This window comes from Phocoena phocoena, chromosome 9, assembly GCF_963924675.1.
Source record: "Phocoena phocoena chromosome 9, mPhoPho1.1, whole genome shotgun sequence".
In the NCBI taxonomy this organism is placed as follows: Eukaryota; Metazoa; Chordata; class Mammalia; order Artiodactyla; family Phocoenidae; genus Phocoena; species Phocoena phocoena.
In genome coordinates, this window is record NC_089227.1 from 74,969,900 (window position 1) to 74,982,061 (window position 12,162).

A 12,162-nucleotide genomic window follows, 5' to 3' on the forward strand; every position below is an offset into this window, starting at 1 on the left:
GTAATGTTGAGCATCCTTTCATGTGTTTGTTGGCAATCTGTATATCTTCTTTGGACAAATGTCAGTTTAGGTCTTCTGTCCATTTTTGGATTGGGTTGTTTGATTTTTTTGATATTGACCTGCATGAGCTGCTTATATACTTTGGAGATTAATCCTTTGTCAGTTGCTTCATTTGCAAATATTTTCTCCCTCTCTGAGGGTTGTCTTTTTGTCTTGTTTATGATTTCCTTTGCTGTGTAAAAGCTTTTAAGTTTCATTAGGTCCCGTTTATTTTTTTTTTATTTCCACTTCTCCACGAGGTGGGCCAAAAAGGATCTTGCTGTGATTTATGTCACAGGGTGTTCTATGCTTACTTCTAAATGTTTTATAGTGTCTGGCCTTCCATTTAGGTCTTTAATCCATTTGGAGTTTATTTTTGTGTATGGTGTTAGGGAGTGTTCTAATTTCATTCTTTTACATGTAGCTGTCCAGTTTTCCCAGCACCATTTATTGAAGAGGCTGTCTTTCTCCATCGTATATTCTTCCATCCTTTATCAAAGATAAGGTGACCATATGTGCATGGGTTTATCTCTGGGCCTTCTATCCCGTTCCAGTGATCTGTATTTCTGTTTTTGTGCCAGTACCACACTGTCTTTCTTTTTTTTTTTTTTGTGGTATTCGGGCCACTCACCGCCGTGGCCTCTTCTGCTGCGGAGCTCAGGCTCTGGACACGCGGGCCCAGCGGCCATGGCCCACAGGCCCAGCTGCTCCGCGGCATCCTCCCAGACCAGGGCATGAACCCGTGACCCTTCATTGGCAGGTGGACTCCCAACCACTGTGCCACCAGGGAAGCCCCATACTGTCTTGATTACTGTAGCTCTGTAGTATAGTCTGAAGTCTGGGAGCCTGATTACTCCAGTTCTGTTTTTCTTTCTCAAGATTGCTTTGGCTATTCGGGATCTTTTGGGTTTCCATACAAATAGTAAAATTTTTTGTTCTAGTTCTGTGAAAAATGCCATTGGTAGTCTGATAGGGATTGCACTGAATCTGTAGATTGCTTTGAGTAGTACAGTCATTTTCACAATGTTGATTCTTCCCATCCAAGAACATGGTATATCTCTCCATCTATTTGTATCATCTTTAATTTCTTTCATCAGTGTCTTATAATTTTCTGCATACAGGTCTTTCGTATCCTTAGGTAGGTTTATTCCTAGATATTTTATTCTTTTTGTTGCAATGGTAAATGGGAGTGTTTTCTTGATTTCACTTTCAGATTTTTCATCATTAGTATATAGGAATGCCAGAGATTTCTGTGCATTAATTTTGTATCCTGCTACTTTACCAAATTCATTGATTAGCTCTAGTAGTTTTCTGGTAGCATCTTTAGGATTCTCTATGTATAGTATCATGGCATCTGCAAACAGTGACAGCTTTACTTCTTCTTTTCCGATTTGGATTCCTTTTATTTCCTTTTCTTCTCTGATTGCTGTGGCTAAAACTTCCAAAACTATGTTGAATAAGAGTGGTGAGAGTGGGCAACCTTGTCTTGTTCCTGATCTTAGTGGAAATGCTTTCAGTTTTTCACCATTGAGGATGATGTTTGCTGTGGGCTTGTCATATATGGCTTTTATTATGTTTAGGAAAGTTCCCTCTATGCCTACTTTCTGGAGGGTTTTTATCATAAATGGGTGTTGAATTTTGTCGAAAGCTTTCTCTGCATCTATTGAGATGATCATATGGTTTTTCTCCTTCAATTTGTTAATATGGTGTATCACATTGATTGATTTGCGTATATTGAAGAATCCTTGCATTCCTGGGATAAACCTACTTGATCATGGTGTATTTTCCTTTTAATGTGCTGTTGTATTCTGTTTGATAGTATTTTGTTGAGGATTTTTGCATTTATGTTCATCAGTGATATTGGCCTGTAGTTTTCTTTCTTTGTGACATCTTTATCTGGTTTTGGTATCACAATGATGGTGGCCTTGTAGAATGAGTTTGGGAGTGTTCCTCCCTCTGCTATATTTTGGAAGAGTTTGAGAAGGATAAGTGTTAGCTCTTCTCTCAATGTTTGATAGAATTCACCTGTGAAGCCGTCTGTTCTTGAGCTTTTGTTTGTTGGAAGATTTTTAATCACAGTTTCAATTTCAACCAATGTGATTGGTCTGTTCATATTTTCTATTTATTCCTGGCTCTGTCTTGGAGGTTTGTACTTTTCTAAGAATTTGTTCATTTGTTCCAGGTTGTCCACTTTATTGGCATATAGTTGCTTGTAGTAATCTCTGATGATCCTTTGTATTTCTGCAGTGTCAGTTGCTACTTTTCCTTTTTCATTTCTAATTCTAGTACTTGAGTCTTCTCCCTTTTTTCTTGATGAGTCTGGTTAAAGGTTTAACAAATTTGTTTATCTTCTCAAAGAAACAGCTTTTAGTTTTATTGATCTTTGCTATTGTTCCCTTCATTTCTTTTTCCTTTATTTCTGATCTTTATGATTTCTTTCCTTCTGTTAACTTTGGGTTTTCTTGTTCTTCTTTCTCTAATTGCTTTAGGTGTAAGGTTAGGTTGTTTATTTGAGATGTTTCCTGTTTCTTGAGGTAGGATTGTATTGATATAAACTTCCCTGTCAGAACTGCTTTTGCTGCATTGCAAAGGTTTTGGGTCATTGTCTTTTCATTGTCATTTGTCTCTAGGTATTTTTTGATATCCTCTTTGATTTCTCTCTTTGATTTCCTCTTTGATTTCAAGTGATCTCTTGGTTATTTAGTAACGTATTGTTTAGCCTCCATATGTTTGTGTTTTTTGCAGTTTTTTTCTGTAATTCATTTCTAATCTTATAGCATTGTGGTCAGAAAATACGCTTGATACAATTTCATTTTTCTTAAATTTACTGAGGCTTGATTTGTGACCCAAGATGTGATCTATCCTGAAGAATGTTCCATGCACACTTGAGAATAAAGTGTAATCTGCTGTTTTTGGATGGAATGTCCTATAAATATCAACTAAATCTATCTGGTATATTGTATCATTTAAAGCTTCGGTTTCCTTATTTATTTTCATTTTGGATAATCTGTCCCTTGGTGTAAGTGAGGTGTTAAAGTCCCCCACTATTAATGTGTTACTGTCAATTTCCTGTTTTATAGCTGTTAGCAGTTGCCTTATGTATTGAGGTGCTCCTATGTTGGGTGCATATATAATTGTTATATCTTCTTCTTGGATTGATCCCTTGATCATTATGTAGTGTCCTTCCTTTTCTCTTGTAACATTCTTTATTTTAAAGTCTACTTTATCTGATATGAGCATTGCTACTCCAGCTTCCTTTTGATTTCCATTTGCATAGAATATCTTTTTCCATCTCCTCACTTTCAGTCTGAAGTGGGTCTCTTGTAGGCAGCATATATGGGGGTCTTGACTTTGTATCCATTCAGCCAGTGTATGTCTTTTGGCTGGAGCATTAAACCATTTACGTTTAAGGAAGTTATTGATAGGTGTGTTCCTATAACCACTTTTTTAATTGTTTTGGGTTTCTCTTTGTAGGTCCTTTTGTTCTCTTGTGTTTCCTGCCTTGAGAAGTTCCTTTAGCATTTGTTGTAAAGCTGGTTTGGTGGTGCTGAATTCTCGTAGCATTTGCTTGTCTGTAAAGGTTTTAATTTCTCCATCAAAATTAATGAGATCCTTGCTGGGTAGTGTAATCTTGGTTGTAGGTTTTTCCCTTTCATCACTTTAAATATGTCCTGCCACTCCCTTCTGGCTTGCAGAGTTTCTGCTGAAAGATCAGCTGTTAACCTTATGGAGATTCCCTTGTATATTATTTGTTGTTTTTCCCTTGCTGCTTTTAATAGTTTTTCTTTGTATTTAATTTTTGATAGTTTGATTAATATGTGCCTTGGTGTATCTCTCCTTGGATTTATCCTGAATGGGACTCTCTGTGTTTCCTGGACTTGATTAACTATTTCCTTTCCCATATTAGGGATGTTTTCAACTATAATCTCTTCAAATATCTTCTCAGTCCCTTTCTTTTTCTCTTCTTCTTCTGGGCCCCCTATAATTCGAATGTTGTTGTGTTTAATGTTGTCCCAGAGGTCTCTGAGACTGTCCTCAGTTCTTTTCATTCTTTTTTCTTTATTCTGGTCTGCAGTGGTTATTTCCACTATTTTATCTTCCAGGTCACTTATCTGTTCTTCTGCCTCAGTTATTCTGCTATTGAATCCTTCTAGAGAATTTTTAATTTCATTTATTGTGTTGTTCATCATTGTTTGTTTGCTGTTTAGTTCTTCTAGGTCCTTGTTAAATGTTTCTTGTACTTTTACCATTCTATTGCCAAGATTTTGGATCATCTTTACTGTCATTACTCTGAATTCTTTTTCAGGTAGACTGCCTATTTCCTCTTCATTTGTTTGGTCTGGTGGGTTTTTATCTTGCTCCTTCATCTGCTGTGTGTTTTTCTGTCTTCTCATTTTGCTTAACTTACTGTGTTTGGGGTGTCCTTTTCACAGGCTCCAGGTTTGTAGTTCCTGTTGTTTTTGGTGTCTGCCCCTAGTGGCTAAGGTTGGTTCAGTGGGTTGTGTAGGCTTCTTGGTGGAGGGGACTAGTGCCTGTGTTCTGGTGGATGAGGCTGGATCTTGCCTTTCTGGTGTGAAGGACTGCGTCTGGTGGTGTGTTTTGGTGTGTCTGTGACCTTATTATGATTTTAGGCAGCCTCTCTGCTAATGGGTGGGGTTGTGTTCCTGTCCTGCTAGTTGTTTGGCATAGAGTGTCCAGCACTGGAGCTTGCTGGTCATTGAGTGGAGCTGGGTCTTAGCATTGAGAGGGAGATCTCCTGGAGAGCTTTTGCTGCTTGATATATGGAGCCAGGAGGTCTCTGGTGGACCAATGTCCTGAACTTGGCTCTCCCACCTCAGAAGCTCAGGCCTGACATCCGACCAGATGAAAAAGGAGAAAAAAAGAAAGAAAGAAAGAAAGAAAAAATACAATAAAATTATTAAAGTAAAAACTAAAAAATAAGTATTAAAAATAAAAAATTAAAAAGTAAGAAAAAATAAAATGGACAGACAAACCCTTGGACAAACGGTAAAAGCAAAGCTACACAGAAAAAAAATCACAAAAAGAAGCATACACATATATACTCACAAAAAGAGAAAAAGGAGAAAAATATATGTATCATTGCCCACAAAGTCCCCTGCCTCAATTTTGGCATGACTCGTTGTCTATTCAGGTATTCCACAGATGCATGGTACACCAAGTTAATTGTGGAGATTTGATCTGCTGCTCCTGAGGCTGCTGGGAGAGATTTCCCTTTTTCTTCTTTGTTCACACAGCTCCTGGGGTTCAGCTTTGGATTTGGCCCCGCCTCTGCATGTAGGTCGCCTGAGGGCATCTGTTCTTTGCTCAGACAGGATGGGGTTAAAGGAGCAGATGATTCGGGGGCTCTGGCTCACTCAGGCCAGAGGGGAGGGAGGGGTACAGAATGTGGGGCAAACCTGCAATGGCAGAGGCCTAGGTGATGTTGCAGCAGCCTGAGGCATGCCGTGTGTTCTCCCAGGGAAGTTGTCCCTGGATCACGGGACCCTGGCAGTGGTGGGCTGCACAGGCTCCTGGGAGGGGAGATGTGGAGAGTGACCTGTGCTTGCACACAGGCTTCTTCATGGCTGTAGCAGCAGCCTTAGAGTTTCATGCCCGTTTCTGGTGTCCGATAGCCGTGGCTTGCGCCTGTCTCTGGAGCTCGTTTAGGCAGTGCTCTGAGTCCCTTCTCCTCACACACCCCGAAGCAATGGTCTCTTGCCTCTTAGGCAGGTCCAGACATTTTCCTGGACTCCCTCACAGCTAGCTGTGGCGCACTAGCCCGCTTCAAGCTGTGTTCACCCAACCAACCCCAATTCTCCCCCTGGGATGTGACCTCCAAAGCCCAAGCCTCAGCTCCCAGACCCCACCCCCTCCGCCCCGGTGGGTGAGCACACAAGCCTCTCGGGCTGGTGAGTGCTGGTCAGCACTGATCCTCTGTGCGGGAATCTCTCCGCTTTGCCCTCTGAACCCCTGTTGCTGCACTCTCTTCCGTGGCTCCAAAGCTTCCCGCCTCCGCCACCCACCGTCTCCACCAGTGAAGGGGCTTCCTAGTGTGTGGAAACCTTTCCTCCTTCACAGCTCCCTCCCAGTGATGCATGTCCCATCCCTATTCTTTTGCCTCCGTTTTTTCTTTTTTCTTTTGCCCTACCCAGGTACACGGGGAGTTTCTTGCCTTTTGGGAGGTCTGAGGTCTTCTGCCAGAGTTCAGTAGGTGTTCTGTATGAGTTGTTCCACTTGTAAATGTATTTCTGATGTATTTGTGGGGAGGAAGGTGATCTCCACATCTTATTCCTCTGCCATCTTGAAGGTCTCCTGCCTAGATGTTTAAGAAACATTTTACATATTAACAATTATAAAGCTTTAATAAAATTAGAGTCCAACAAATAAAACTAATATTGCTTATAATATGTATATAGTAAGATTCTTATATGTTTCTTGGTATCTTTCTGTATTTCAAGCACTGTTAGTTGCCATCTATATTATTCCATTTAACTTCATTCTCTTAACACAATAGGAAGGTCGGCATTATTATTGCTATTTTGAAGATTAAGTGCTTGACATTAAAACTGAATATGTGACTAGTCCAATATCATTATTTTAGTTGAAAAATTAACTTCAAACCCTGCTCCTTTGCTCCCCTTTTTTCACTATACTATAGTCAACAACACATACATACATGCACAATTATCATTATTGCTAAAATGATATTATTTGTATAGTTATAATAAATCGATATACCTATGTTATATGTCATTACATTTAAGCATATGACCTAAAATTTTTACATATACTGGAAACTTTCTGAATCTATGAAAGTGTTATTGAAGCTCACGTATTTCAGGAAGTATTTCCTCTTCAGTGTCATTGATTTTCATTATAATCTTGCCCCCAAAATGTACTTTTCACAAAACACTTCGTTATTTTCCAGAGAAAAATATTTGTCAAGGGTTCCATTTCTTTTATTGTATCAGTAGTATAATGAACATTTCCCTAGCTCATCATTCTATATCCTGAAAATATGAGATGTGCCATCCAAAGTATTCAAAGCAGTTTTTAAAGACTCAATAGTTACCTTTATCTGATTATAAGACATAATAGCTTTTCTTCATTTCACAAAATGAAAAACTCAGTGACTATCTAGAAGAACAGATACAATTTGTTTCTACAAGAAAATGAAATCCTACTGTCCTATGATTAATGATCTGTTGTCTGTTTGGTGTTTCTGAGATTTTTTTTTTTTTTTTGAATGAATGAATTTGGGGGAAGGGTTTTTTTTTTTTTTAGTTAATTAATTAATTTATTCTTTTTTTGGCTGTGTTGGGTCTTCGTTTCTGTGCGAGGGCTTTCTCTAGTTGTGGCAAGCGGGGGCCACTCTTCATCGCGGTGCGCGGGCATCTCACTGTCGCGGCCTCTCTTGTTGTGGAGCACAGGCTCCAGACGCGCAGGCTCAGTAGTTGTGGCTCACGGGTCCAGTTGCTCCGTGGCATGTGGGATCTTCCCAGACCAGGGCTCGAACCCGTGTCCCCTGCATTGGCAGGCAGATTCTCAACCACTGCGCCACCAGGGAAGCCCCTCTGAGATTTTTTGTTTAACTTGACAACTGTTTTGATTTTAAAACAGAGTGCATTACTTTTGGAGAGCTTGTTGTCTCAACTTTGTCAATTATAGATAAAATCCAAATCACAAAGACAAAGATGTTTTGCACTCCCATGCACCACAAATGTACTCAGCATTCACTCAAGTCATCACTTCCTGTTAGAATTAGCAGATATGCTAACACTACATGAGGGAACTTTAGAATTAGGTGCTCCAAGGCTCTATATCAAGACTTAAAATTTAAGATTAGGACGTTTGGGCTTCCCTGGTGGCACAGTGGTTGAGAGTCCGCCTGCCGATGCAGGGGACACGGGTTCGTGCCCCGGTCCAGGAAGATCCCACATGCCGCGGAGCGGCTAGGCCCGTGAGCCATGGCCGCTGAGCCTGCGCGTCTGGAGCCTGTGCTCTGCAACGGGAGAGGCCACAACAGTGCGAGGCCCGCATACCGCAAAAAAAAAAAAAAAAAAAAGATTAGGACGTTTTGCACAAAAGTGGAGTTTCTTAATTAGTGTGTAAGAATAAATAAGATGTAAAAGTAAACATATAAGAAAATAGAGATCAAATTATCAAAGATCTAGTGGATTTTTAAAAATAATATTTACACATTTATGGTTTTTAATATGAACTCTTGATTTACTGCACTTGGAGTTATTCCTTTTAAATCAATAAAGCAATGCTTTCAGTACTAAAGTTACCCTAAGATTAAAATTTTCTGTTTTTTCCCTAATAAGATTTCATGAAGCATTACAATCAAATAGTTTCACCTTTGTTATAAATTAATTATTGGAGAAAATAAGAATCATTATATTTCTGTATTTGTTCAGTTTCTTCATTCAAATAAACAGAATGCTAGAAGAAAGGAAAATTTATGAAATTGAATGTTCTACTTAGTTGAGGGCTCAGTAGAAAACATTTTAGTATAAAAATATTTTTAAGTTTAAAGTTTGTTTTCTGAATTAGTAGAGGGCACAGGTATTTTCCTGCATTAGTGGGATAAATACAAATCGATTAGTGGAAATCTAGAGAATTTCACAGGTTGGCTAGTTATATCTAGACGTCTTTGACAAATGCAATTAGCACTTTTTTTTTTTTTTTCTCCGGTACGCGGGCCTCTCACTGTCGTGGCCTCTCCCGTTGCGGAGCACAGGCTCCGGACGCGCAGGCTCAGCGGCCATGGCTCACGGGCCTAGCCGCTCCGTGGCACGTGGGATCTTCCCGGACCGGGGCATGAACCCGTGTCCCCTGCATTGGCAGGCGGACTCTCAACCACTGCGCCACCAGGGAAGCCCAGCACATATGTTTTAAATGATAGTTTTCTGTTTTTTGTTGTGTCCTTAATCAGACTCATCTCAGTGTGATATAAATATTTTATTTTCTCTTGCCATTACCTCAAATCATACTGTGTTGAATTGCTATTTTCTGTATTTTTAGTCAGATAATACACTTTTCCAGTCATTTTTGTTCTATTCAATTTAATATTCCAAGCTCAAACTATTTACATCCTATCTACTTTCCACCCTCTTGTAAGTCTTGAGCTGATATCCTTACCATTTGGGGAAGGGATGGCGAATGATTCTGGTTCTGAGATACCTGCTTTATCCTTTTTATTGAAATCCTACTTCCTTTTATGTGTTAGAGTGAAGAAGAGATGTGTTAGTGTTAGGGCTGGTTGGAAAAGGGACAGATATCTCCATACTTAACAGGCTTTTACATTCCTCTCTCAATTGTCAACCAACTGTCTGGACAACTCTGCTGATCCTCAGTGCCTTCTCTGTGAGCTTGCTTTCTTGAGGCTCTTGTGTGAATTATTTCAAGTGCTCTGTAAGCATTCTCATTTCTACAGATGTCCATAGGGTGTTCCAGTTTCAGCTCAGTCTTTCACATTTTCTTCAGTTGTGGCAAATAGGGTTTAACTCCAGAGCAACTTGTTGTTGGGGGTCCGCTAAACTGCAAGATAGCACTAGCCCAGCCAACTTCTCTAAGTGTCTCAGGTCCCCATGGGAAGATCAAACATCCTTGATATGCTAAACCTGGGGAAAGTCATTACACACCTCTCTCCTTCTACACCATGCCATGTCTCCCCAGTCTCTCTCCTACCCAACTTGGCATAAGATTAGCCAAGGAGTGTTGCCCAAAATGTCCAACAGTTATACTTCCAGTCTTTAACACTGAATCTCTTGGAACCAAATGATGTCTCGCTTTTCCTACTAAATGTGGGTCATTTACATTGTCAACATCATTTGAGAACACTTTATAGGGTAGGAGTTGCTTATCTGTGACCTGCTGTCCAGAGGTGGTTTGAAGGCAGACATTTAGTGAAAGGTGGTTTAGTTGTGAAATGTAGTTTCCTCCAAGCTACTCAGGTGCGTACATTGCATACCCAGGCACCCAGGTCTACAAGGTATGACTTTTATATACCCTCAGTACTCAAATTTCCTTTTCACACAAATTGAGATAAATAATACAGCAATTAGCAAACTTGTCAGGATGAAGAGATCTGTTCTGAGTCACCAACAATCCTTTTTTACTTATTTATCACCTTTAACGAAATTTCCTTTCCCAATTTGAACACTGTGGTGACTTTCAGCACTTTTCCACTCCCAAAAGGGGAACGTATCTGATATGATATTACATATTCTGATGCACATTTATTTAAATGTGAAAATTCTCCTATGTGTTTTCCTTTTAAAAGACTTTATCTTTTAACTACGAAGTTGAAGTCTTTCTTGTTATATCAAGTTTAATAATAGTAAACAGGTAGATATAATTTATTTGGGTAGAGGGACCATTTAAATAAGCCTTGAATGCATATTCCTGGCTCTGGTGTCCACTTGGGGAGGAAGATGAGAAGAAACAAGTCTTTTAATTCTCATCTTTTTTTTTTAACTTTTCCCAGTCCATCCACATTATCAAGACCCCTCCTGGGTTTCTTCTCTGTCCATCACATCACACCACAAAATCTGGTGGTGCTTCAGAAATAATTAATTTCTTAGGGTTTCTAGTCCTTAAAGACACCACAATCCTAGTCTAAGGGAAAAAGAATGCCCACAGGATTCCAAGAAGAATTGAAGAGGCCTACGGGGAAATGTGAAATTGGAAAAGGTGAACTCTCAACCTGGAATTTGGCAAGAAATGTTTGGGTTCAAGAGAACCCTATATATTGGGGAATCCAATCTAGAACAAATGTGAGTGTCCATGTATATGTCTGAGAACTTGTGTTATTTTAATTATTGATGATTATGATTAATTGTACATAGTTTGTGAAAATTTACCACAGCAACTGATTTTGTATATTAAAAAACTAATAAACTACGAAAAGAATTACATTTGTAGAAAGCACTAAGGAGTGTGAAATGCTATCTATACCCAAATACATGGTGTACAACAGTTACTGTCCACATAACTAAAGGAATATAAGATTAATTTATTTCACATCACTATTACAATAAATATACATAAATGTGTACCTAAGGATATCAGACTTACTCTTCTAGAGCAATTGGCTGTTTCTAGAGTATAGTTACTTCCTTCCAACAGTCTTATAAAAGACAGAGAAAATGTGCTCTGCATGAAGTCAGGCCACTTTTAGATGATTCAACACCCACATATTCAGCATCCATACACTTCATCAGTACTAAAAGGAGAAGGACAAAGTATTTTGAAAGTTTGTGGCTATTATATGCATGTTGACATAACTTAAATCCTCCAATTAGTTGACTGAGGTCCTCGTTTACTAGCTGTTGGCCAGGTAGTTCTCATATCCTAGATTCCACCTTTCCACATGGCATCCAAAGGCAAGTCAAAAATTGCACATTTACTTCCTTTCAGGCTACCCTGAGCACATCTCTCTGGCTTTCTCTTCTGCTATTAATTGGAGAAAACTCTGCTTTTAAAGAGCTCTTATGACTAGGTTAGGCCCATTCAGAATATCTCCCTGTTTTAAGGTCAAATGGTTAGTAACCTCAATTATGGTAGCAACAGCACTTTTGCCATGTAAGGTAACACAAGTACAGGACTAACACCAAGGGGGCAAAGTCATGAGAGCCATCTCAGAATTCTGCCTACTACAACAAAATATTAAAGCTACTTCATAACAGGCAGGCATTAACTTTTTCTGAACACATCTTTTTGCAGAGCAGTTCATTCATACACACTGCTTATATGTTCTTGTTTAAGACATACTCTGTTAAAATTTTCTGAAAGGTTTTCATAAAATGCAGTGACAAAAGCAAGAAGTGGAGGTTCTTTAATGGCCAAGTAGAGGACTGACAAAAATTTGGGGTCCTTTCTAGCTTTATGCGCTTTGGATATTGATGATTAATACATGCATTAACTATTCTTTATAGGTCATAGACAACACTAATTGGTCCAAAGCAGAATAAATAATACATTTGACAATAATCAATATGTGGTCATAACCGTTTGCCTATTGTGCTAAACAAATGTCAAGCTAACTCTGATCTCTTTTCACATGCACATATTGCCTTATTTTATTTACAGGTTCTTTTAAGGCATACAAACAGATGG